We start from the raw sequence: 25,948 nt of genomic DNA, 5'->3' as shown, positions 1-25,948 counted from the left end.
ATAAGCATACTTTTTTAAATTTTTTTGATGTTTATTTATTTTTGAGAGAGACAGGCAGAGTATGAGCAGGGGAGGTGCAGAGAGAGAAGGAGACACAGAATTTGAAGCAGGCTCCAGGCTCTGAGCTGGCAGCACAGAGCCCAATGCGGGGCTCGAACTCATGGACCATGAGATCATGACCTGAGCTGAAGTGGGATGCTCAACTGACTGAGCCACCCAGGCTCCCCAATAAGCATACTTTTCAAAACATGTGTCAGTCAAATCTGCCTCCTCCTTAAACTCATGGTAGATATCTGAGACTTAAACTTAAGGCCTAAATTTTTAATTCCTGGTTAATGGAATTAAAATATACTTCCTTAGGCTTTTCAAACTAAAAAGGTTTACTAAAACATTAATATGTTGTCCTAAAATCTCATGGCTTTTAATATACTTACAATAAGTTTTCACATTCTTGTAGGCTTTATTACAATTTAATTTCTTAAGTTTTTTTCCCTGTGGTTTCAGATTGAGGTCATGGAAAAACATTAATCATATGTTAGTTGGCATTATATATTCTGCAGAGGTAAATTTTGGAGTTCCTGACTAAAGATTCAGCACTTAGCTACAGGATTCTGGTAACTCCACACTGTTCAGGGATAAAGTTCTGCTCATCCAAGGAAGTCAAACCTTGGTAAATAAACATCAGCTTTGCAAGAGAAAGCCTCAGGGTGGCTGAAAGTAACTAAAATTTATTGATAGGGGTTTGGAAGCCTGCTTTGGTGTGGCCTTGTCAGAATCAGAGACCATTCAGGCAGCAGAAAACTGGTTGGTTAACACCCCAGCGCATGAACCATAGTTTACCAAAAATATCTAATAACAGTCACTGTTCCTGCTTTTGATAGGCAATGATTAATATAATTGCAAGTGAGAAAGTTGGTGCTTGCTTTAGGGTATTTTTCTCTGCAGCAAAGATTTCTCAGGTATTTGGACAAAGATCACAGGTACTAAAATTGCAAAAATAAAAAGTCCTTCTTGCTTTGCATACATTTACATAGAGGTAACAACATGACATCCAAAAAGATGGAGAAACTTAAGTAGATGAATTAACAAGAGTTTGACAAAACACTGTATATTTGAAGAGACTTTGCCTTACACTGTCCTCTTGGCAAGGCGTGGCTTTAATTATTTCTGGATATTAATCCTAGGACTTAATTCTTGACCTACTTATTTTAGATTCAACAATATCAGTACAAGGGTTAAGTACAACAATTTTATTAGGTTGTCAAAAATACTTAGCCAGGTTGTCCAAAAATACAGCACCTACAAGTCAGGTCCACAATGGTCCTGGTTTGCCTAGGATGATCCTGGTTTCTGACTAGTTTTTTATGGTTTTTACTATTGTCTGCTTCTACTCTCTTAGAGTTCTCATTTCCAAGAGAAATACAACGGCCATTCTACCTGCAAGAATGCAAAAGGCCTCATTCTCTTATCCTTTAATTTTTAGTAGCTAATTTTGACTATAATAAAAATGACTCAGGATGGAGATTAGGAAAACTCAGATCCTATAAGCACATGCCAACAGTGAAAAAGTTCTCTATTAGTGAAAGGTATTGAGTGCAGAATCCAACAAACAGAGACCTGTGAATCATTCAAAGGTCAAAGTCTGATTCCTTCATTGATTCTTCTACTATGTCTAGCTCAGTGTTGGATAGGTAGAAACAGTAAACACTAGCAGATAGATTAAATTCTTAGTTTGACAGATGAGAGTGACCACTCAATATCAGAAAAATATATATTTGTGGTGATTTTAGGGAATGGCTCTCTGAAACAAACACCCATATTCAAATAGGTTACTTAGACTTCATTTTGAATAAACTTTCCTTTTAGTAAATACAGTAAAGAATGAACTGGTCTCTGAGGTTCTTTGAGGCAAAGTATACTCTATGGTCATTGACAAATGACTTGAAGGAAAAAATAAAAACAAGAAACAGACTGGTGTAAGAATGTATTTATACTGAAAAAAAAAAAGTTGTTTCTATAGCCACATTCACGGTCGAACGTTTTAAGCATGAGCTTTAGGTTCTAATTAAGACTATTTTTCCTCAGTAAACTTTTAATTTCTCTAATTACAGTAGTTTTAATATTGAACAGACTTTTCCAACCTATGCCAAGCATTTATTTGTGAGTAATTTCCATACCTAAATGAAAAAATTATGATGTAGAACTGCCAAGATGTGTCATTAAGTCAGTGGATTCTAAACTAGGACACTGGATTCTGATGTGACTGAAGTAGCAACTGTGGTGCTATGGAGGCACAGGGGTTTTGGCGAGATCTGTTTCACAACCAACACCTCACCCTAAACAGGAAATAGGACAAACCTCAGTGGAAATCCAAATTAAAGATATAAAGCAGCAGGAAAAAACAAAACAAAAACAGAAACGAAAAATGAAAGAAAAAAGAAGAAAAAAGAAAAGAAAAACCCACACCACAAGGTATTTAAAATGGGCATTTAATTAGTATAAAATCAGAATTGAGGGGTGCCTGGGTGGCTCAGTAGGTTGAGTGGCCAACTCCTGCTTTTGGCTCAGGTCCTGATTTCATGGTTTGGGTTGCTCAACCCCATGTCAGGCTCTGTGCTAGAAGCATGGAGCGTGCTTGGGATTTCCTCTCTCCCTCTCTCTCTGCCCCTCCCCAGCTGGCTCACTCACTCGCTCTCTGTCTCTCTCTCTCAAAATACATAAATTTTTTAAAAATATAAAATCAGTGGGGTGCCTGGGTGGCTCAGTCGGTTGAGTGTCCGACTTCAGCTCAGGTCGCGATCTCGCGGTCTGTGAGTTCGAGCCCCGAGTCGGGCTCTGGGCTGATGGCTCAGAGCCTGGAGCCTGCTTCCGATTCTGTGTCTCCCTCTCTCTCTGACCCTCCCCCATTCATGCTCTGTCTCTGTCTCAAAAATAAATAAAAAAAAAATTTAAAAAAAATATAAAATCAGAGTCAGTATAGAAATCAGAGTATTGGAAGGGTGCCTGGGCAGCTCAGTTAAGCATCCGACTTCGGCTCAGGTCTGGTCTCATGGTTCAAGGGTTCAAACCCCACGTGGGGCTCTGTGCTGACAGCTCAGAGCCTGGAGGCTGCTTCAGATTCTGTGTCTCCCTCTCTCTCTCTGCCCCTTCCCTGCTTGCATGCTCTCTCAAAAATAAAGAAACATTAATTTTTTTTAAGTCAGAGTATTTGACAAGGATTAGTCATTAAAAGAGCTTATCAAAGAGTATGGAATAGTCACTCACCCTGAATGGTAGTCAGGTTCTTCCTTGACCCTGCTTCTCCTCAAGTAGTTTTCATCTTAGTGATTATCACCACCATCCACCTGGTAATCTATGCCACACCCCACCCTCATTTTCTCTCACCAGTCTCCTTATTCATACCCCCACAGCCTTGCCCAAGATCAGTGAAAGTGCCACACTCCTGCAAGTTTCCTGTTTATATATGCTAATCCTAGAATGGGTGTTGATCACATTTTGTTGGGCAACCTATTAGGTAAGTTTGAGAGTTACAAGTTAATAATATGATCCTTCTTTGGGCTGGAATCTTTTTTTCACCCCCCTCAAGAAGAGGGAACATACAGGACTCCAAAAGGTAGAAGCTGTCAAATGCGATGCTTTGGCAATATCATATATTATATATAGGCTTCTCTAAACATGGGCATATTCAATTATTTGAAGTAGGCTACTGAAGACAGCTGCAAGATTGTCTTGCTCTCACTTTACAGCCCAGACTCAGTACGGGTTGAACTTCCAAGAAAGCTTGTTCTGAGCACTGAGATTACTCTCCTGAGACAAACATTGTGGGCCATGGTAAATCCAAGTAAAACTTCAATTTATTATATACAAAGGTAGTTTGTTTTTAATTTTATAAGCAGCCAAGCATATCAAAAAATAAGTAAGATTCCTGAAGAGGTTGCTTATTGCAGGTATACTGATTTTTTTTTACAATATTCTAGGCACTATACTAAGTTTACTAGATGTAGCAAAAATCAAGATAAAAATCCCTCTTTAGCAAAACTATATTCTTTTCTGTAGTTTAAACATTCAATTCACAGTATAAAAAAATGTCAAAGTTACCATGGCCCACCTAAGAATAACTAGTTTTGTTTCTATGAGAAATATAAGTTTTTATGTGACATAATGCCAGAGATGTCTCCATTTGGAGACTGACAACACTGAAACTTTCCACTCATTGCTAATGACTATCCCCCTGTTCCTATGGGGGTGGGGGGGGGCCCAAAAACATTTATTACCTTTAGTATCCAATATCCATTTCCTATTTTTCTTGTAATCATTCCAATGCTGTGCTGGAGAACCATCTTTTCCCTACTTGATTGATGATACGGTCATTCAAGATTGAAGAAAGACTGGTAAGCTAATCATAGATTCATCCCCCAGTGGTGATCTAAGGAAACTATTATTTCTTGCTACCTGAAACACAGGTTCTGCCCTGGTTCCTTCCTGGCTTTCTCAACATCCAGTTATCTCTGTGAGTTCCATAAATCAGCCCATGAAATTTTCTTTTGCTTAAGTTAGCTTCAGTTTCTCTTTTTGCAGTCCAAAATGCCTAACAGATACACCATGGATTCTCCCAGGGGCACTGACTGCATTCTGTGGGCTCAGCATGCCTTATGATACCCAGCAACAAGCACTGAGACAAGTATATTTTACTTAAAATGAAAATGAAGTAGCACAAAAAGATGGTGTTAGACCCATCCTTCCATTTATTCTTCTAAATTTTTCCTTGTGATTAATGTAGCTAGTAGCTAAAACTGTTGCTTGGACACACAAAATGCTACTGACTTTTATACCAGATTATTATTACAGCAATTACACAGCAGACAGGCAGAAGCCTTGAAGATATGTGGCCCTCGGGATAGCAAACAAGAAGTCTGAAATAAATGAAACTCAAATACCAGAATCACGTTGATGGTCAGCACTGCTCCTCTTGGCAAGAAAGCAGTTTCTTCTCTTCCAAGAAACAATTTGCATGACACTTGCTGTAGACATTACTTTCCTCCCGGCCACACATTAATTGACTACCCAGGTGCTCAGAGTAACACCAAGTGCTTATTTAAAACACACACACACACACACACACACACACACACACACACACAGAAACAAAAACACCCCGCCCAAACACACACACACACACACACACACACACACACACACATAAAGAACCTTTAAAGAAAGCACAAAGTAATCACAAACACAATTGCCTTGATGATAATTAATGCCTGGGGGCTAGCTTGTAGCCTAAATCAATAATGGCTATTTTCCCCATCTCAAATCTATAAAATTCCAGACATGATTCTTTCTCTGCATCCCTTGCCATAAGAGCTAAAAGCAAGTTGGTATCAAATTCTTGATTCCATATCTGTTGCTGACACAATGCAAGAGATAAAACCTAATGAGTTTCTACAAACACAAACAATTTGTTAGCATTGACTGGTCACTTCAGTGAAAGAACCAGTCAATTTAATCAAATTGGCCAAACTGGCCTTAAGCTGAAGTGACAAATGGATGCAGTCAAAATAATCAAAGTAAGTAAATAGACTGGGTGTGTTCACTTCAATATCCTTATTATGGTTCCAAATCTTTACATGTTTGCTAATAAGCACTAGTCTCTGCTGAGTGAAAAAACATTACTATTAGGGAACACAAAGCAAGATGCCTGCTCATCCCAGTGGTCATAAGCAATCATCTGAATGAGCAAAACATATAGGCAAATGGAATAAACATTTCCCCCTACCTCTTGACTGAGGGCATGCCCAGGAGTGCTACACCAGGTTTTCTAATCATTGGCATGTGAAGAATCCAGAAGAGACATTGCCCCTAGCCACAGTATAATTGGTTATATACATACAGTATAAACATACGTTTACTGGACAGTGGACACAGGAATACTGAATTAGAAAACATACCCAAGTGACTCTACCAGCAATCTAAGAAGAATAGACAGCAGAGAGGGCTTTCTAAAGCCCCAAACAGTCATGGTAATTCACTTCCAACTGTTGCCCTGCTGGCACTATTCCTAAGCAGACAGGGGAGAGCTGCTGCATCTCTCAGATAACAAGGTAATTAATGTTAAAAAGGAAGACCATATTGAGGAGGGTCAGTTGTAGCTTCAGAATTATAAAAAGGTAGAATTAAAGAGCCTATTTCCATCTGACTCGAACTTTTTTTCTAAGGCTTATTTTAAAGAGATTTGAAAAGGCAGGGGTAGAGACGTGAATAAACAAAAGCTATTACAGGAAAATGAAATTCCTCTCCTCTTAGCCTCTTTCCATTACAGAACTTTTCTGAAACCCCAATGGCATTTCATAACCCAACCTTCCAAAATTAGTTTCATCTACTTAAAAAAAAAAAACACATCATAGAATTTGTTCATAAACACCTTTGGAGGTGATACTATCCTTTCAATGAACTAAGGATCTGCCTCACCTTCCCACCCTGATTCTCCTCTTTGCAGGTAAATCACTGTTTGTTAATTGCTCAAATTTTACTGACACAGAGTAAGGTCATTGTAGCATGACATCTGGAGGAAGGAGGGCTATATGGGAGGAGTATAGAAGACCTACACATCCCAAATGAAAAGGAAAGACTAAGGGTTGTGATATTTTTAAATATGTGATATTGATTTCATAACAAATGACAATAGTAAATCTTGCCTTTAAATATGAAACAAAAGGAAATGTCTAGCCTTATGCAAAGGCTAAAAGAAATAAATGAAACCATAAGAAATATTAACTAGGTTTACTCAGAGAAGCTGTAATCCTAAAAATGTAATAGTTAATATGTACTCAACACTCTCTCTGCTAGACACTAAGCTTAGTGTTTTAATATGCATTAGCACATTTTAACTTCATAACAACCTTAAGAGATAGTTATGATTGTTATCCTCATTGTTTTCAAATAAGGAAACTGAGGCACAAAGAAGGTGAGACACTTGACAATGGTAACACAGCTAATAAGTGGAAGAGGTAGGATTTGAACCCAGAAAATCTAGTTCCATGATCCAAACTCTTAATCTATATATTCGGTAGCCCTTAAAGTAAAACATCTGGGTATCTGTACAAATGAAATATATACAGCTTAGTTTTGAATATAACATTTTATCAGTAAGGTAACTACCAAAAGAAATCTAATTTATTTTTTTTTAATGTTTATTTATTTTTGAGACAGATATAGCACAAGCAGGGGAGGGGCAGGGAGAGAGGGAGACACAGAATCTGAAACAGGATCTGAGCTGTCAGGACAGAGCCCGAAGCAGGGTCCAAATCCACAAACTGTGAGATCATGACCTGAGCCAAAGTCGAAAGATTAACCAACTGAGCCACCCAGGTGCCCCAAGAATGTTAATTTTAATAGGAGAAAAAACACAGTAAAGATTGTATACCTTCTTCATAGCATTCTAAAAAAATGTTAGCACATATTTAAAAAAATATCTTTGACACCTTATTTACATATGTGTATGTACCATATTCATATGCTTAATTAGTGGTGAAATATATATGCAGAAACAACACCCATTATAGAATTTTTTAAATAGTTTTAATTTCTTCTTTATATTTACCTATAATGCCTGCGTGTGTGCCTGTGTGTGTGTGTGTGTTTTAATGAGTATGCATGTATCACTTTTTTAATCATGAATTTAATTGATGAGTTTGGATTTGGGAAGATGATCTTGAATGAAATTATTTTATATGTCTTAACAAGCTTGTAGAGACTGTGTGTATAACACCAACTATACTCTTGTGTCCACAGTCATGAGAGGACAACTGAATGGTCTCATTAAAATTCTGGTAGAAGGAGAACAAGTCAGAACTTCAGAAATTTGGATTCAAACTCAAATGCACGATTGTGTAAAATCTTGAACATAAGCTATTTCCTAAAATATTTCTTTTTTTTAATTTTTTAAAACATTTTTATTATTCATTTATTTTGAGACCGGAGGGGGGGGGCAACATGAGAAGGGGGGAGAAGCAGAGAAGAGGGAGAGAGAGAATCCCAAGCAGGCTCTGTGCCTTTAGCACAGAGCCCGATGTGGGGCTGGAACCCATGAGATCATGACCTAAGCTGAAATCAAGAGTCAGACAGTCAACCGACTGAGCCACCCAGGATCCCCCCTCTAAAAATTTCTTAATACATGTTAAATGACTATGGTAGGAGCAAATATAGTCCCTGGCCATCCTTCCAAACTCAGCCTGCACAAGCACACCCTGCATGTACAAGCACACACTGCCTACCACCGATTCCATGACAGTAAAACAACAAAAGAAAATAGAAGTAGTCACAAAAGTCTCTGAATATTTTAGATTTTTCAAAGGCTAACTTTATGATTTTGATCAATATTATTTTGAAAGAAAAGCTTTAAACAGCCCACAACTCCTAAAACTGAGGTGTGCCATAAACACAGGAAAACGACAGTCATGATTCTCAAGCTGAAGAAAGTCCACACGGAGAATTTTCACCCAGGAGACAGTCTGCCTCATTAACCTTTAGGTGATGGCAACTGAGGGAGACAGCAGAAAAAAGGGGCCGGAATAGCTCAAGGAAAGATGACAACAAGTCAGAAGTAAGATGGGTTGTGACAGGGACGATCTCCAAAGGAAAGAAAAAACATGGAAATCCGCAACACAAATGGAAAGTGACAGGAAGAAACTGTTTGGGACTGTAAATTAGCTCAGTGGGAAAAGAAGTGGAACATGCATTGGAGTGAAACCACTGAATTATGGGATTATGCCCCTAGAACTCTTAGCATAGCAATATTGTCTCCTAGCCAACAGAGCAGGACTAGATTTATTATATATACATCCTCCTGCCTTCCTCATTCTCTTCTCAGAGAAGCAGTGAAGTCAATTGCAGCTAGAAAATTAACCAGCTCTTTCCTTTTTTGCCTCTCCTTTGCTTCTCAAATTAGTGAGAAAATGTAAATGTGAATTTTCCCTCTGTGGCTGTCTCATCACAGATGGTGACACATTAGAAAATCCTGGTGAGAAAATTTAATTCCAGTTTTCTTCTCTCCATCCAGGCTGATGTCCCTTTGAATGTTACAAATGGACCCTCTCCTACTCAGTCTAATACACTTACTTTTAACTCTTTTCTATAAAAGGTATTTTAAAATGAAGAAACCAGAGATGTAAATGTTTCAACTCATTCCCTGTGTTTGAACCTCAGGTGTTTCACCTTTGAATTTCCCCTGTAGGCATTGTTAATAGATTGTATTTAGAAGGCCCCCTGACTCTGAAATCTAGGTCATAAACTGATTGCTCCTTGCTCAGCATCCACTTTTTTGTTTGTTTCTAGGGACAGCCCCACTCCGCTTTGAACTAAAGATATTTAACACATCTCTAAATACTATGAAATATTGCAGACTAATACAATTGAGTTCAATGGGAGCACATCAGCTCACACTTCTTGAATGTTAGACAGCAAGAGTTGTGACCACTCTACACTCTACCCCATGCAGTCTAGCCTTTAAATGAGTACCCAAATAAACATTTAACATGCTGTGTGTTCAATGCCTCTCTGAATGCATTACTTGCTTGATAACAGATGCTTAAAGATGAAGAACAATAGTAGTCAGGAAGTAGGTTTGCTTGGATGAAGCCTGTAAAACAAGATTTTTTTTTAATAGACTACACACACACACACACACACACACACACACACACACACACACACACAAAGTAATTATAAATCAGGGATTAAAAAACAAACAAAACTCAGGGATCCTTTAAAACCTTCAAGTACTGCTGTGCCTAAAATAAAATGGCTGCTCTGTAACAAAGCACAGGGGGACGAGGCAATGAGAGGGCATAATAAGACACTCTTGAATATGAATTTCAAGCCCTTGAACTAGATGAAATTCTCTCTCCCTGGAGAAAATGAGTGATTTTCAGAGTTTGGACATTAATTAGGAAAGTTTGAGAGAAAAAACAGTATGAGTACGGACTAGATATCCATCACCTCATCATCCACTAAGTATCAGATGGGCAACAGCAGGAGTTGCCAAAGTTCAAGATTATACATAAGATTGAACTACTTTCTCCAAGTCACTCCAATCTCCTTCAAGAGAGAAGGAAGTATTACATTTTCAGATTCAATGTCCACACTCTTCAGGTGAGGGGAAGCTTTGAGACATGGATGAGAAACTATTGACCTCCCTTGGGTTTCACATCAAGGTGTCGCACTAGGGGATCAATTCTGCAATTTTCTTCTCTGAGAGATGTAAGAGAAAACATCAGACAGCCTGTGTGAGTTTTCACAAATTTGGGGGAGATTTTCCCAGATGACTGAGAAGCGCTACCTGAAAGAGGAGGGACTTCACATCATCACAGCAGGCAGAAGCAGGAAGCCAAATGAAGAGATGGAACAAGGCAGGAGTGTATTTCAGTGCTGAGGAGAGCCTAGGTGGAGGTGATGTAGAGCACCAGGTGACACTCACACTCATTACTAGAATTATCCTTAGGAGGATCGGACAATCCCAGAGCTTGGAAGTGACCACAGCAGGGACACTGCTGGATGCAACTGTTCACTGGGAAATATAAAGCCTCCAGGAAGACAGAAAAATCAAAGAGGATACTGTTTTCAAAAAGGAGGAGATACATTTCTATTCTTTTTTCATTTCAGATCTATGAACTTCCATGAACTGTGGCCTTGTAGAATCAAATACCTCAGAGACAAAATATTAGGGCTAACTGTTGAATATTTTTATATAAATGTTGGCACACCTGGCTTGGCTCCAATGTGGAAAATTGATACAGTTTGTAATGAAAATAAGAACTTTACCCTGCAGAAAATAATTACTGAGATATATAAAAATATTTAAAATTGTCTTGTTAGCTTATTGTTTTTAATACTGTATTGTCCATTTCAGTAGGGAAATAAATATTTATAAAGCCTATAATTATTTAAAATAGAGGGGCGCCTGGGTGGCTCAGTCTGTTAAGTAACCAGCCTAGATCATTATCTCACAGTTCATGAGTTTTTGAGACTTGCATCAGGCTCTCTGCTGTCAGCATAGAGCCCGCTTTACATCCTCTTTTGTCCTCTCTCTCTGCCTCTCCCCCCAACTTCTCAAAAATAATTCAAAAAAAATTAAAAATTGATCTCTATAGTGTCAGAATATTGACTTTAAAAAAACACACAAAAAAAGAAATGATCTGTATTCTTATGTTTTAAAGCAAATCATATAGACATTTCAAAAGTTAAGCATGAGATAAATACAGAATGTTGAAAATTTAAAATTTAATAACCAAAATTCTGAAAGGACACAATATGGTTCAATTTCAGCAAATAATACTGTTTAAAATATTATTTAGGTAATTTTCTTTTATTTATCTTTGACAGCGAGAGAGAGCAAGAGAGAACACACATGCGCCCAAGCAAGTGGGGAAGAGGCAGGAAGAGAGGGAAACACAGAACACCAAGCAGGCTCTGTGTAGCACAGAGTCCCATGCGGGGCTTGAACTCATGACCCATGAGATCATGACCTGAGCTGGAGTCAGATGCTTAACCAACTGAGCCACCCCAGTGCCCCTGTTTAGGTAATTTCTAAAAGGAATTTATTATTAAGCCTCATAAGAATAAATCATCAACAAAAGTAACAAATAAGGTTTTATTTCATAAAAATTCATAATAGATAATTATAAATATATAGGTCTTTTAGAGTTGGTGAAAACTGAAAACTAATGATCAAATTAAGTCCAGAAAGAAAATGTAATCCTGCAATCCCTTATCTGAAACCTCGGAACTAATGGATTTTGCACATATCATATATTATGTAAACTTTCCATCCACACTCTATAATTTAACACATTGTTTCTCAATATTCATTCCAAGTGGGTTAAAGAAGGCCATCAATGGTAATATTAGTGTAGTCAAGTTTAGCCACCAAATGTGATTCAGTGCCAAACCAAGGGGTAAAGAGTATTTCTTGTTTTCATAGTTTACTACATTGTAGAATTGAAGAAATAGGGTTATGTACCTGTATTTAATATGCACACACAAATCTACGAATTCACGGATAATAAACATTTGCTATGCTTTAGTGACAATTCCACTAGCTGTGATAATTCTATGGGAATGTAAAAGACTAGCATCTATGTTGTAGTGATCTGTAGAGGACTCTATAGCCATCAATGCTATGAGGAAATTAATATGGATACTGACTGAATTCAAAATGCTAACAGAGAGTGATTTATGAATAGTGTTGAAATCAAGAATTTCAAGTGATGTAAACAGTTGTTAAATGGTGTTAAAATTTTAGTCACTTCTTCACTACTTTACTGAGTGATACTTTGAGTACCTCCACTGTAGACCTTTTCACCCTTGAAATGCTGTATTGTGTAGGCAGGAATCACAACAGACAATGCATATTTTCAAAGGACTCCTTGATTTCAGGGGGAGTCTTGAGATGGTACACCCAGCTAACATAAGGAAGCAAGGCCTGAACAGTGATCAAAATCATATGACCATTAGACATCTTTTATGGTCGCTTATTGATTTTGTACCTCTAGGACTGAAGCAGACAGGCAATTGACTCAAAACCCTACTTGAAACGTGTAACAAAAACAAAACAATCATAGGTCTGACAAAAAAAAAAAAAAAAAGTTGACATGAATCAACACAACAAACTGTCATGGTCTTTCATTCAATGCCCAGACCTAACCCAGTCTATATATGAGGAGGCTCTTTTTAAAAAGGACTGTGTCACCTTAAGAAAAGACTGACAGTTCTACAAGTATATAATTCCAGATACCTGCCCTAAGGGACCTGAAATCATTTACCATGTAACTGAACTAGAGCAAAGAAATAAGGTTACTGGATACTTGGTTGAAATGATGATAATCTCTGGGCACCCAGAAAACACTATGGTTTGGATGTCAGGTGATAAATGGAGTTTTGGTCTAGGTCTGTCTCTGCTTCCCACTTCCAGAAAGCAAAGCTGAAACAGACATGCTTAGCAACTGATAGAATTAAACAATTAGCTATGTTTACTCAAATAATCATCATTTTCTCATTTTTGTGACATCAAATAGAATAGTTTTAAGTTACTATTTAAGAAGTTAATCTGTATTTTTAAGAAGTTCATCTTCATATATGAAGAGCTATCCATCCTGGTTTTATCATATAGTTGATATATACACAAGCAACATTTGCCACCCCTTTGGCATTTGGATTATTTCAGGTTGATTATATTTTTTATTTATTTTACTTTATTTAATTTTTTTTTTTTACATTTATTTATTTTTGAGACACACAGAGAGACAGAGCACTAGTCGGGGAGGGATAGAGAGGGATACAGAATCCGAAGCAGGCTCCAGACTCTGAGCCATCAGCACAGAGCCCAACGCAGGACTGGAACATTCGAACCATGAGATCATGACCTGAGCTGAAGTCAGACGCTTAACTGACTGAGCCACCCAGGTGCCCCTATTTTTTTTTTTTAATTTTAATATTTATTTTTGAGAGAGAGAGAGAGAGAGAGAGAGAGAGAGAGAGAGAGAGACTGAGCATAAGCAGGGGACGGGCAGAGAGAGAGGGAGACACAGAGTCTGAAGCAGGCTCCAGGTTCTGAGCTGTCAGCACAGAGCCCGACAAGGGGCCTGAACCCACCAACCGCCAGATCATGACCTGAGCTGAAGTCAGCCGCTCAACTGACTGAGCCACCCAGGCAGCCCTAGGCTGATTATTTTTAAGATATCAACAGGTTCAAGAAATTTTGTTTTTGTTTTTTGTTTCTTTTTTCTTTGCCTCCCCACTAATTACCTAAAATAATTTAGGTAGAGAACCTGTTTCAAGATGGGAGCTATCACCAAAGAGAACTATAGTATAATATGAATTATGTGTTGCAGACAGGAAGGAACCAAGCAAAGTGTTTGTTAAAATGTTCTTTGCATGACCCATTGTTTTTGGATGACCAAGCAAAGATTTGTTTATCCAACATTTACTTTTTCCCTGGGAAAATTTTCTCCCTGGGAACTTCCTTTCCTCCCTTTGAAGCCCTAGACTCCTACCCTCCTTACCTTAGTCCAAAATGACAAATAACTCATTTTGTCTGTTTTCAAAATTTCTGTTTATTTGGATTTCCTTTACATGTATAATTAAATTTGATCTTTCTTCTGTTAATCTACCTCAAGTCAATTTAATTCTTAGATCAGCCAGAAGAATCTTGAAAGACAAAGAACAATCTTTCTTCTCCAACAATCAAAAGACCGTAAAATTTGATTTATGAAGTAGTCCAAATTTTTTTAACAGAAAAAAAAGGTAGAGACAACTCATTAATGCTAACAAATATAATTTTGTTCCAAGAAAAGCATCCTAACCAAGGTGCTGCAGAAAGAGTTATAGTATTAATTTGGTAACTAAGTTTTTTATTGTGATTAAAAATTCTTTTCACCAGGGGCACTTGGGTGGCTCAGTTGGTTGAGCATCCAACTTCAGCTCAGGTCATGATCTCACAGTCTGTGAGTTTGAGCCCTACATCAGGCTCTGTGCTGATGGCTCAGAGCCTGGAGCCTGCTTCTGATTCTGTGTCCCTCTCTCTCTGTCCCTCTCCACCTCACGCTCTGTCTCTCTCTCAAAAATAAATAAACATTAATTTTTCTTTTTAATTCTCTTCACCAATTTGGAAGTTCTCTCACCTTACAGCAGAGAATGGAATATGCATATATATACTTAAGTTTATTTTTAAATAAATAAGCTTGCAAATATTGTATATTTTATATATCATATGTTGAGGTCCTCTAATACAGCTCAAATAATAAAAGCATAATTAATCTTGACAAAATCAGTATGAACTAGTTCCTCTTATTCTCCCCTTTTTAGAGATGAGGAGGTTGAGGCACAATCTGAGTTAATGATTTCCCCGATATCACACAGCCAGTAATTGGGGCCAGTATTCCAACTTCAGTTTGGTCCCAGTGTCCATGCTCCTCATCGTTATGCTATTTAGGAGCAAGAATTAAGGCTAAGAGAAATATGTTGACAGGAGTTCTTTGCTGCTATACTGAATTTTCATAATCAGCACAGTAAGGAGGAGGTGCTTTCATACCCAGCTAGTAAAAACAGAATAAGGAAAAAGAATTTCTCACACAAGTAAGAACAGCCAAAATACTATGCAAGCCCCGCTCTTGGCTTTCCAGGCTACAAAGACTTACTTAACACCACTAAGATTATAATATGAAAAGCCACATGCAAAGGAAGGAAATAGTAACAAGAGGTGGTAAGCTGTGTTTTAGCTAACTCCAGCTTTGGGAAAGGTCTAGAGAGAGACTTTAGCAGTGGAAAACAGATAAATGTTCAGACTTGGATTATAAATAGAAGGCACTGTAATAAGACTGCCTGCTCATGAACTTTGGTACCCTACACATTTTACTCATTGACATTTATATCTTGCATAAATAAGGGGTTCCTGTGAATCCAATTTCCCCACCTATTTTATTGTTGGTGTTGGTGTCATTACTTGCAAGAAGCTCTAGGGTAGACTAAAAATTGTGGATTTGTTCTTTGTGACACTTGGCTGAGAAACACAGCAACTGTAGAACCTATTATTTTTTTCTACTTGACCTTTACTGAAGTCAAGGAGAGTTGAGCCCACTCTGAGGGTTTAATGGTAAAAGGAAAGCAGATTTTGTTGTTGAAAAAATAATCCTGAATATCACCCTATGGATGGCTTGTTTATTTTTTTTATTTTTATTTTTTTCAACGTTTTTAATTTATTTTTGGGACACAGAGAGACAGAGCATGAACGGGGGAGGGGCAGAGAGAGAGGGAGACACAGAATCGGAAACAGGCTCCAGGCTCCGAGCCATCAGCCCAGAGCCCGACGCGGGGCTCGAACTCACGGACCGCGAGATCGTGACCTGGCTGAAGTCGGACGCTTAACCGACTGCGCCACCCAGGCGCCCCTGGATGGCTTGTTTAAACTAGTTTTGTCACTTGAAACTACTTTAATGCCAATATAGTGGTACATGAAACTAAGGATTTTGAAATGTCTAGATACAGGTTTCTACCTATGTCATCAGGATTCTCTCTTAATATGTCCTTTCCTGAGTGTTGGTTGATTCTTAAGATTCCTTACACAGTGCTAAAAAAAAAAAAAATCAACATCAGGAGTTCCATATAATTTTTAATGTTTATTTTTGAGAGAGACAGACAGACAGAGCATGAGCAGGGGAGGGGCAGAGAGAGGGGGAAACACTGAATCCAAAAGGGGCTCCAGGATGTCAACTGTTAGCCGAGAGCCATGACTCAAACTCTTGAGCCATGAGATTATGACCTGAGCTGAAGTCAGACACTTAATTGACTGTGCCACCCAGGTGTCCCTAGCTTAAAATAAAAATTTACTTATAAAAATAAAACTAAAAAGGGTCTCATTGAATGCGGCATTAGCTCTCCAGGTAGCTGTTCCCTTCTCAAGCCGGGCCAGTCCCATTACTGAAGTAACTATGTCTAAGAGACCTGCAGTTGGCATTGATCTTGGCACCACCTACTCCTGTGTGGGTGTCTTCCAGCACGGGAAAGTGGAAATAATTGCCAACGATCAGGGAAACCAAACCACCCCAAGTTATGTCGCCTTTACTGACACTGAACTATTGATGCTGCAAAGAATCAAGTTGCAATGAATCCCAACACAGTTTTTGATGCCAAACATCTGATTGGAGGTAGATTTGACAATGCTGTCATCCAATCTGATATGAAGCATTGGCCCTTCATGGTGGTGAACGATGCTGGCAGGCCCAAGGTCCAAGTAGAATACAAGAAAGAGACCAAAAGTTTCTGTCCAGAGGAGGTGTCCTCTATGGTTTTGACAAAGATGAAGGAAACCACAGAGGCTTACCTTGGGAAGACTGTTACCAATGCTGTAGTCACAGTACCTGCCTATTTTAACAACTCTCAGCATTAGGCTACCAAACATGCTGGAAATATTGCTGGTCTTAATGTACTACGAATCATCAGTGAGCCAACTGCTGCTGCTATTGCTTATGGCTTAGACAAAAAGGTTGGAGCTGAAAGGAATGTGCTGATCTTTGACTTGGGAGGTGGCACTTTTGATGGGTCAATCCCCACTACTGAAGATGGGATCTTTGAGGTCAAGTCTGCTGGAGACACCCACTTAGGTGGAGAAGACTTTGACAACCGAATGGTAAACCATTTTATTGCAGAGTTCAAATGAAAACATAAGCAGGACAACAGTGAGAACAAGCGGGCAGCATGTTGCCTCCATACTGCTTGCAAGCGCACTAAGTGCACACTTTCTTCCAGCACCCAGGCCAGTATTGAAGTTGATTCTCTATATGAAGGAATGGACTTTTATACCTCTATTACTCATGCCTGGTTTGAAGAATTAAATGCTGACCTGTTCCGTGGCATCCTGGACCCTGTAGAGAAAGCCCTTCAGGATGCCAAGTTTGACAAGTCTCAGATCCACGATATTGTCTTGATGGGTGGTTCTGCAAGTATCCCCAAGATTCAGAAACTTCTACAAGACTTTTTCAATGGCAAGGAACTGAATAAGAGCATCAGCCCTGATGAGGCTGTCGCTTATGGTGCAGCTGTCCAGGCAGCCATCCTTTCTGGAGACAAATCTGAAAATACTCAAGATTTGCTGCTGTTGGATGTCATCCGTCTTTCTCTTCGCATTGAAACTGCTGGTGGAGTCATGACTGTTCTCATCAAGCACAATACTACCATTCCTACCAAACATACCCAAACCTTCACTACCTACTCTGACAACCAGCCTGGTGTGCTCATTCAGGTTTATGAAGGTGAGCGTGCCATGACCAAGGATAACAACCTACTTGGCAAGTCTGAATTCACAGGCATACCTCCTGCCCCCCAGGGTGTTCCTCAGATTGGGGTCACCTTTGATATTGATGCTAATGGCATTCTCAATGTCTCTGCTGTGGATAAGAGTACAGGAAAAGAGAACAAGATCACCATCGCAAATGACAAAGGTCGCATGAGCCAGGAAGACATTGAGCACATGGTCCAGGAAGCTGAGAAGCACAAAGCTGAAGATGAGAAGCAGCGAGACTAGGTGTCCATCAAGCATTCAGTTGAATCTTAAGCATTCAACATGAAAGCGGCTGTTGAAGATAAAAAGCGTCAGGGTAAAATCAACGATGAGGACAAACAGAAGATTCTGGACAAGTGTAATGAAATCATCAACTGGCTGGGTAAGAACCAGACTGCAGTAAAAGAAGAATTTGAGCATCAGCAGAAAGAGCTGGAGAAGGTCTGCAATCCCGTCATTACGAAGCTGTACCAGAGTGCAGGAGGCATGCCCGGAGGCTTCCCTGGTGGTGGAGCTCCCCCATCTGCAGGTGCCTCCTCTGGGCCCACCATTGAAGAGGTTGATTAAGCCAAGCTAAGAATAGGTCTAGCAATGTTCCACACAAAACATTTGAAGGACCCAAATTTGTAGCAAATTCCATGGCAGTTTTAAAGTTGAGCTGCTATAGTTAGTAAACTGGGCATCCTTGATACTTGAATATGGACTACGTGCACAAGGAAAGGAAATATAACATTGCACTTTATAAGCACTGTATTGTTAAGTGGAAAATGCAATGTCTTAAATAAAACTATTTAAAATTGACATCATAAAATTGTTTTAAAAAATAAATAAATAAATTATAAAAATAAAACACCTTCTCTCCTCTTGGGCCTACAAATTCATAAAAAAGGAAGGGAAGGGGAGGGGAAAGATGAAAGGGGAAAGGAAAGAAAGAAAATACATACACACAACACAGAATAGTTCGGTTTATCTGTTCCATCTGTAGACCTGGACTTATTACTTGATCAGGGGAAGGTGGTAGAAAAATCTGATTTTTCAGACTTAGGTTACATGCCTATAGGTGGTACTAGAGCTTGGGGCCAGCCTCAGTCAGAAATGTTGATAAAGTATGAGAGAGGAATGTTTCCTTAAAGAAACTCTGAGCTTACACAAGTATTTATAAATGTATAATTAGGTTTCCTTTCCTTTCTCTTTAATATTCTTTTGTTTCCTTCCCAATGTTTCAATGCTTGCTACTTATTTCTAAGATTAGAGCATTAAGATATATGAATCTTAAAAAACTGATTTAAATAATACCTTGAACCCCTTCAATTATACACATTAGATAAAACCAAAGATTGCATTTAATAAAAAAAAATCACTAATATTTGCCTTTTAGAGGATTTAATAAAGTATAGCATTATAAAAATTTTAAATATGTATATTTAAAAAGTTAGGTCAAAAGAAATATTTTCTGAATTTTTTTTAATGTTTATTTATTTTTGAGAGAGAGAGACAGAGTGCAAGGGAAGAGGGGCAGAGAGAGGAGGAGATACAAAATCTGAAGAAGGCTCCAGGCTCTGAACTGTCAGCACAGAGCTGATGTGGGGCTTGAACTCTCGAACCACAAGATCATGACCTGAGCCAAAGTTGGACACTCAACCGACTAAGCCACCTAAGTGCCCCCCAATTTTTTTCTAAATGAACTTCCTGTAAAATTTTAAAGGCTATACTCTCCTAACACACAATCTTGCAAGATATGAAGGACACTGAAGAAGCTGAATTTTGCCACTCGTGGCTCTGTGTATTTCTTTTCACTGGGGAGAATGATATTCAAACTAGAAACAGAATCATACAGTCTCTGTCACCTACAATTCAGTATTTGCTTTCTGTCATACTTCCCAAGTGCCCTTCATTGAAGTCATAAGCATGGACCTCTAGATTCAAACTCACCTCTAAAACACCTGAATATTCGCTTACTTCCAATTTTGACATCCTCTAAGATTTTAAAGAAAATAATTGAGAATGATTATATCTAAACTAACTTGAAATGCATAGCTTGTTTAATGTAATTATAGGCTGTCTAAAAAGTTTCTCTTACTTCGTACTTCTGTTTTCTAATATTAAGGCTATTTCTGATTATGAAATGTATACATGTTTTATATATATATAGTATATATTCATAAATTGCCATATTATTTTCTATAGAGGATCTTTGATAATATTTTGGTGACTTTTTTCTTCTTACATTTTAAAAAAGCCACTTTAGTAAATTTTTTATCTTGTTTTTTTCAACATAGGAGAAATTTTCTCTCATGTAATTAAGTCTTTCTTTCAATTATTTCATTTCACCGTAAGAATCTATAATAATTTTTCCCCTACTCCTAAATACACATATTCATGGGCCTATGTCTGGACTCTAATTTTCCAATGGTTTACTAGTCTATTCTTGCACTGATACCACTCAATTTGGCTTTATAATAAATCTTGATCCCTTATAGAGGAAGTCCTGCCCATTGTGCTTCTTTAGAACGCCTTGGCAATTGCATTTCCCTATGAATTTTATAATCAGCTTGTCAATTTCCAGACAATACACAGCGACACAAATTTGTGGGGCTTTTCACTGGGATTTTACTGAATCCATCAGTCAATTTGAGGATAAGATCTTCAAGTTTTCTCCATTCTTTTTTTTTCTCTCTTTTCAACCCATGATCATAAAACATTCTCCATTTATTCTGTTGTTTTTTTTAGCTTCTCTCAATATTGTTTCATTTGTCTTAAACGTCTTTCATTAAATTTGGTTCTACTTGATTTAAAGCATGGTTGTATAGAGTATTTTAAAGTTCTTTTACGTTAATTGCTGCTGTAGTATTATTCATTCCTGCAGTATTGTGCATTTGTTCATTTTCAAGTTGCATGTGTGTATGTGTGGTGTGTGTGTGTGCATGTGCGAGTGATTTCTCTGTATCCTTTAACACTTCACTGTGGCAGTTAAAAATGTTAATTTTATAAGTGAAAAATCAAATTTTATTATCTTAATTTTAATTCCTTTAATTATTGGTGAGGGTGAATATTTTTAAATGTTCATTAGCCATTAAAACTGAACAATTAATGATTCCACAAGCTACAGAGAAACTCTTACAGAAATATTAGCTGAATTCTGATCATATGCTTTTTGTGAACAAGCATGTAGATTGGTCTTTTTATTTAAGCATTGTTTTATTCTGTATATACCACTTCCTAAGATTATCCTTCCTAGTAATTCCTGAACCTTGAAATTCCTCTTATCATGCCTTTGTTACTAACTGGATTCACATACTCCATGCTGAAAGTTCCCTCACACTGTTAACTTTTTTATTTATGACAAGCTACATTTTGATACTTATTAAGTCCTGACATAGATACAAGGTTTTTTGTCATATGCTGTGAGATAAACAAATGAATGTGATTTTGTCCTTATTTTCAAGCGGTTGACCATCTAGTAGGTAGGGTAGAAAGTCATGTGCAGTTACATACAAATCAAGGCTGAAAGTAGAATCTGAAATTAGACAACTACAAAATTACAAAAAAAAACCCATAAATTTTACTTTGTAGTTTTATTTTGTTCTATTGCTTTCTTAGATTTAGTGAGTCCTACCTGGCCACCTATGGTAAGGTAAGGTGATAAAAAGACAATTTGAAATGATATAAAAGTTCTATTAAAAAAGATAGGTGAAAGGAAAAAAGAAAAAAAAAACATTTTTTGCCATAATAAACATAGGACTAAAATTCACACTTCGGATGGTATTTGCATTCCCTTTATCATGTATTTTAGGTTAATTTATAGATTTGTTCAGTGAAAACTGGGATGTGTTATGTCAGCCCCCATGTCCCCCAAAAGAAGCAAATTCTGGATCTTCTTACCCTGCAGGTGTTACTATTAATTAAACCAATGTTTCTATTTTGCAAGTATTATGATTGTGATACCAAGTGGTGATTAGTCTAGATAATATTGTTAGACTCTTACTTTCTAGCTTAGGGGTATTGCTTTCATTCTAAAGTGTTGATTGTTTCTTATCTAGCTTTGAAAATAAGATTAGATGCTTTTTAAACTGATGTCTCCTATATTGTCTAACTATGGAAATTTATATAGTAATTTAAAATCTGGTAAGTTATGAGTGGCATAAGCCTGCATAATAAAGCAATCATAAGCATTGACACATTGGCAGAATTCAGTGCAGTCTGCCTTTGCAAGGGAAAAATTTCCTACCACATGCTGAAAAGTTAGAGGGGACACCATCTAACAGTATTGGCTTTATTTTATTCACTTTCTGCACAGGTCTGGAAAAATTTATTTGGAATTTCAACAAGATTAATGAAGAAAATAAAGGATAATATCCTTCTGGTTAGCATTTTGTTAAGTTTATTCAACAACCTTTTTTGAGCACTAACTTTATAAAACAAGCCATTCTGCAAAGCAAAATAAAGGATCAGATGCTATTCTTGATGTCTGATAGAAGTCAGACCACTTGTATTTGGTTTTCATCATTACAACCTGAGTACAGATTTGCTACTTACTATCAACATGACCCTATAAAATTAAACAAAAGTAACCTTTTGCTAGAGGTAGAAAGAGAAAAATAATCAAAATATTGATTACATTCTCCATTATATTAGCCCAATTTCTGAACAGTATATACCAAAAGAAACAAAACAAAACAAATCACCCACAAAAAACTGGTTTCTGTTGTAGGCAGCTCTGACATGGCTCACAATTCCCATCTCCTGGTATTCACACCCTTGTATAATCTCCCATTGCATGTGGGCTGAACTCAGTGATGTGCTTTCAAAGAACAGAGTACAGTAAAAATGATGCATGTCACTTTGTTGATTGTAAAAGACCACAGTTTCTCTCTTGCCAGTACTTTCTTACTGGCATTCTGTCCCTCCAAATACACATCCTCATCTTTCTCACTTTGATGCAACAAGACGCAAATGTTAGAGACCTGTACAACAAGAAACTGAAGCTCTCAGACTACCAGACTTTGGGGAACAAAATCCTGCCAAGAACCACTAGTGAATTTTGCCCTACTTGAACCTTGAGATATCAACAGCTCTTACCAATGCTGTGATAGCCTTGTGAGAGAGATATGGGCCAACATCCTAATTTCTATCTGTGAGACACCTTGAAGCAGAGAACCTAATAAAACCATGCTCTGATTCCTGACCCACAGAAATTGTGAGATAATAAAAATGAGATATTTTAAGCTGCTATGCTTAGGAGTAATTTGTTATCCAGCAGTAGGTAACTAATACAGTTTATCTCCCATATTGCTTCTCTGAATATGTATTTACTAATATGTAAAAGATGATAAATAATGTATAACCTGACCTCAGAGGTCTTTATAAAGTTTAAATATGATAATGTGTATAGAAAAATGTAGCAAACACTAAAGTACTCTACAAACAGGAGCTAATTTTAAGGAATAAACAATCTTAACACAAGTGATTAGTGTCACAAAGCAAGTAGTTACTATTAACTCAACATTTAGGATATTCCAGGCACTTTCCAAGGTATTTTAGAAAGACATCTAACTGGCATTGCCATAGCATAATTGAAGAAACTGAGGTTCAGCAAAGTTTAGTGACTTACAAATGCTACGATGGGATGGATTTGGAATTCATCATCCAGATACGGTTCAAAAGTTCACGTCCTTTCCTCTAAAAATTCCTACCCGTTTTCCTATTATTGTTGTGGTGGTTTTCACAAAACAGAAAGTGAGGCTTTCCAAACATGAAATGTCTTATAATGAGTAATTCTGGTGCCCCACCTATATCTCCTTAATTGAGTAGGTGCACCAACCCTCTAGCTATTGAGTGCTGACTGCCAAAGGCTCCAGCTGTCCCCTTCTCCGAAGAAATCCTCTGCAGATGGGAGGTAGCCTGAAGCTCAGGACAGACCTATACAGGCTAGAAACATGAATGCCTCAAGTGGAGACCAACTGTGTACTGTCATTCTTGCTTCAAAGTCTCCTACAGGATGAAGTAGAAGCTAGTCTCCAGATAAGAACACCTCTTTGCTATGGTTTTATTCCTCTGTCCTCTCCTGCTCCCATCTCTGGCCTCTTCCTGAGAATACTTCCTCCCTCAATCTCCTTCACCCTCATTATCTCTACCTCTGCCTCCAGGGAACTCAACTTAAGACAGTCCTTTGCCTATTTTTACTTTCTCTTTTACATATTTCCATCCCCAAATCCCACATACACTTACATGGCAATATATTTATTCAAACCTTCAGGTTATAATTACACAGGTTCTTGAGCTTAACAAAAGTTTGCACTGTAGTTTTGCCAACTCCCAAAAAGTTATTTTCCATGGGTCTATGATACAAAATTTGGATATACTGTTGATGTGTTCGTTGCATAGGGGAAAGTTTATGTTGTATTAACAGATATTTTACATATACATTTTAAACTTTATTCATTTATAAAATAATACAGTATAGTAGAAAAATCTGAAAATGCAGGAAAATTATTTGACAAAGAAAATTATACACGTACCTTAACGAACCAAAAATAAAAAATTAGTCTAAGTTTAAGAAATTCAAAAAATATCCTAGTCCAAACTGTTATTTTACTAGTCCAGAATATTAGTTCTTGATGGAAATTTCTGTTATTTTATAAGTAGCTACCCTTAGGGTACAAAGCATCTTATAAATTCATTTTCCCACTATTATTAGAACTATTATTATTATAGTAGGACAATTCTAGTCTTTCTATAAGGAGTGCTTTTGGATAAGCAGAGGATTAAACTTCTATTTCCTTTATTTTGTGTTATTCTTTTTAACCCTCTAGGACAGATTCCTCAGAACACAGGCATATTGACATTCTTTAGTTATGGCTCAACATAAATACAAAATCAATACCTACTGACCTCACCTTAAACCCTACTCATTGAGGTAATTTATCATTTAATTATTATTGTATACTTTTATTAATATCACAGGTAGGACATAATCATCAATAATTACAATCATACTCATAGTAACCCCACAAAATTGTAGGATTATGTATTTCAGATACCATGTAACCTAAAATTAACAATTTATATAGGGCTGAGAATCATACTCTTTAAAGCTCTATACAGCCTTTTTCTCCTCTATGCAGCCTTCACTTAAACACAAACTGACAGGCAACGTCTTCCTCAAGAATGCTGGATTGTTACACAGCATTTAGCACATCTTCAATAAATATTAAAAAGCTTAGTCCGTTGATGCTTACAGTGTTTAATATGATGCATTTGGCCAAGTGCAGAGGTCACATACTATCTCTTTCTCTGTTTGGCTTTGGCACTGACTCCTGAGATTATTCTCAAAATGTGTCTCAAGTAGATGCTAATCTTTGTCACTAGGTCTGTTATCAAAATGCTTTACTTGATAGACAAGTCTATTTAAGTTATTTTTTTTCTAGATTATATAAAATAATGAAAAAAGAGCATAAAAACATTTTGAGGGCAAGTCAGTCATTATCAGGTAAAGGAAGCCTTGTTCTAGACTATGGCTGGCTATCCTAACTATGGTAGTTATATGGCTATACCTCTATCTGGGTACGTTTCTATTTATTCTTCAGATGTTACTTAGAGTATTTTGATTGAATATATTAAAACAAAATATATCAAGACAGTTTTCATAAGTTCAATAAACATTTACTCATCTCTCAATATTTTTGCTTCATATATTAAAGTCTATTTTATTTTTTTTAATTTTTTAATGTTTATTTCTGAGAGAGAGATAATGTTTATTTATTTTTTGCTCACAGAGTGTGAGTAGGGGAGGGGCAGAGAGAGGAGAGAGGGAGACACAGAATCAAAGCAGGTTCCAGGCTCTGAGCTATCAGCACAGAGCCTGATGTGGGGCTCAAATTCCCATGGTGAGATCATGACCTGAGCCGAAGTCAGACCCTTAACCGACTGAGCCACCCAGGTGCCCCGACTTAAGTCTATTTTAGATGCAAGAATTATCACAATGCTTCATTCTGCCAATGATGAAGTTCATTTGGACATAAATTTGGCAAAAACATGCATGGTATTTGTGATACATAAGACGCTATTTTCATTCTGGCTATGGTGTTCAAGTTCTTACCCACACTATGGGTAATA

General features: G+C 37.4%; 1 pseudogene; it reads left to right on the top strand.

Annotated features, from left to right (window-relative positions):
• Nucleotides 1–16,484: 16,484 nt before the first annotated feature.
• On the top strand, nt 16,485–18,411 carry LOC132674663 (heat shock cognate 71 kDa protein pseudogene; annotated as a pseudogene).
• Nucleotides 18,412–25,948: the final 7,537 nt, after the last annotated feature.

Source organism: Panthera onca, chromosome C2, assembly GCF_046562875.1.
Source record: "Panthera onca isolate mPanOnc1 chromosome C2, mPanOnc1 haplotype 2, whole genome shotgun sequence".
Classification (NCBI taxonomy): Eukaryota; Metazoa; Chordata; class Mammalia; order Carnivora; family Felidae; genus Panthera; species Panthera onca.
The sequence above is the reverse complement of the archived record's forward strand: the minus strand, read 5'-3'. Positions and strand labels throughout refer to the sequence as shown.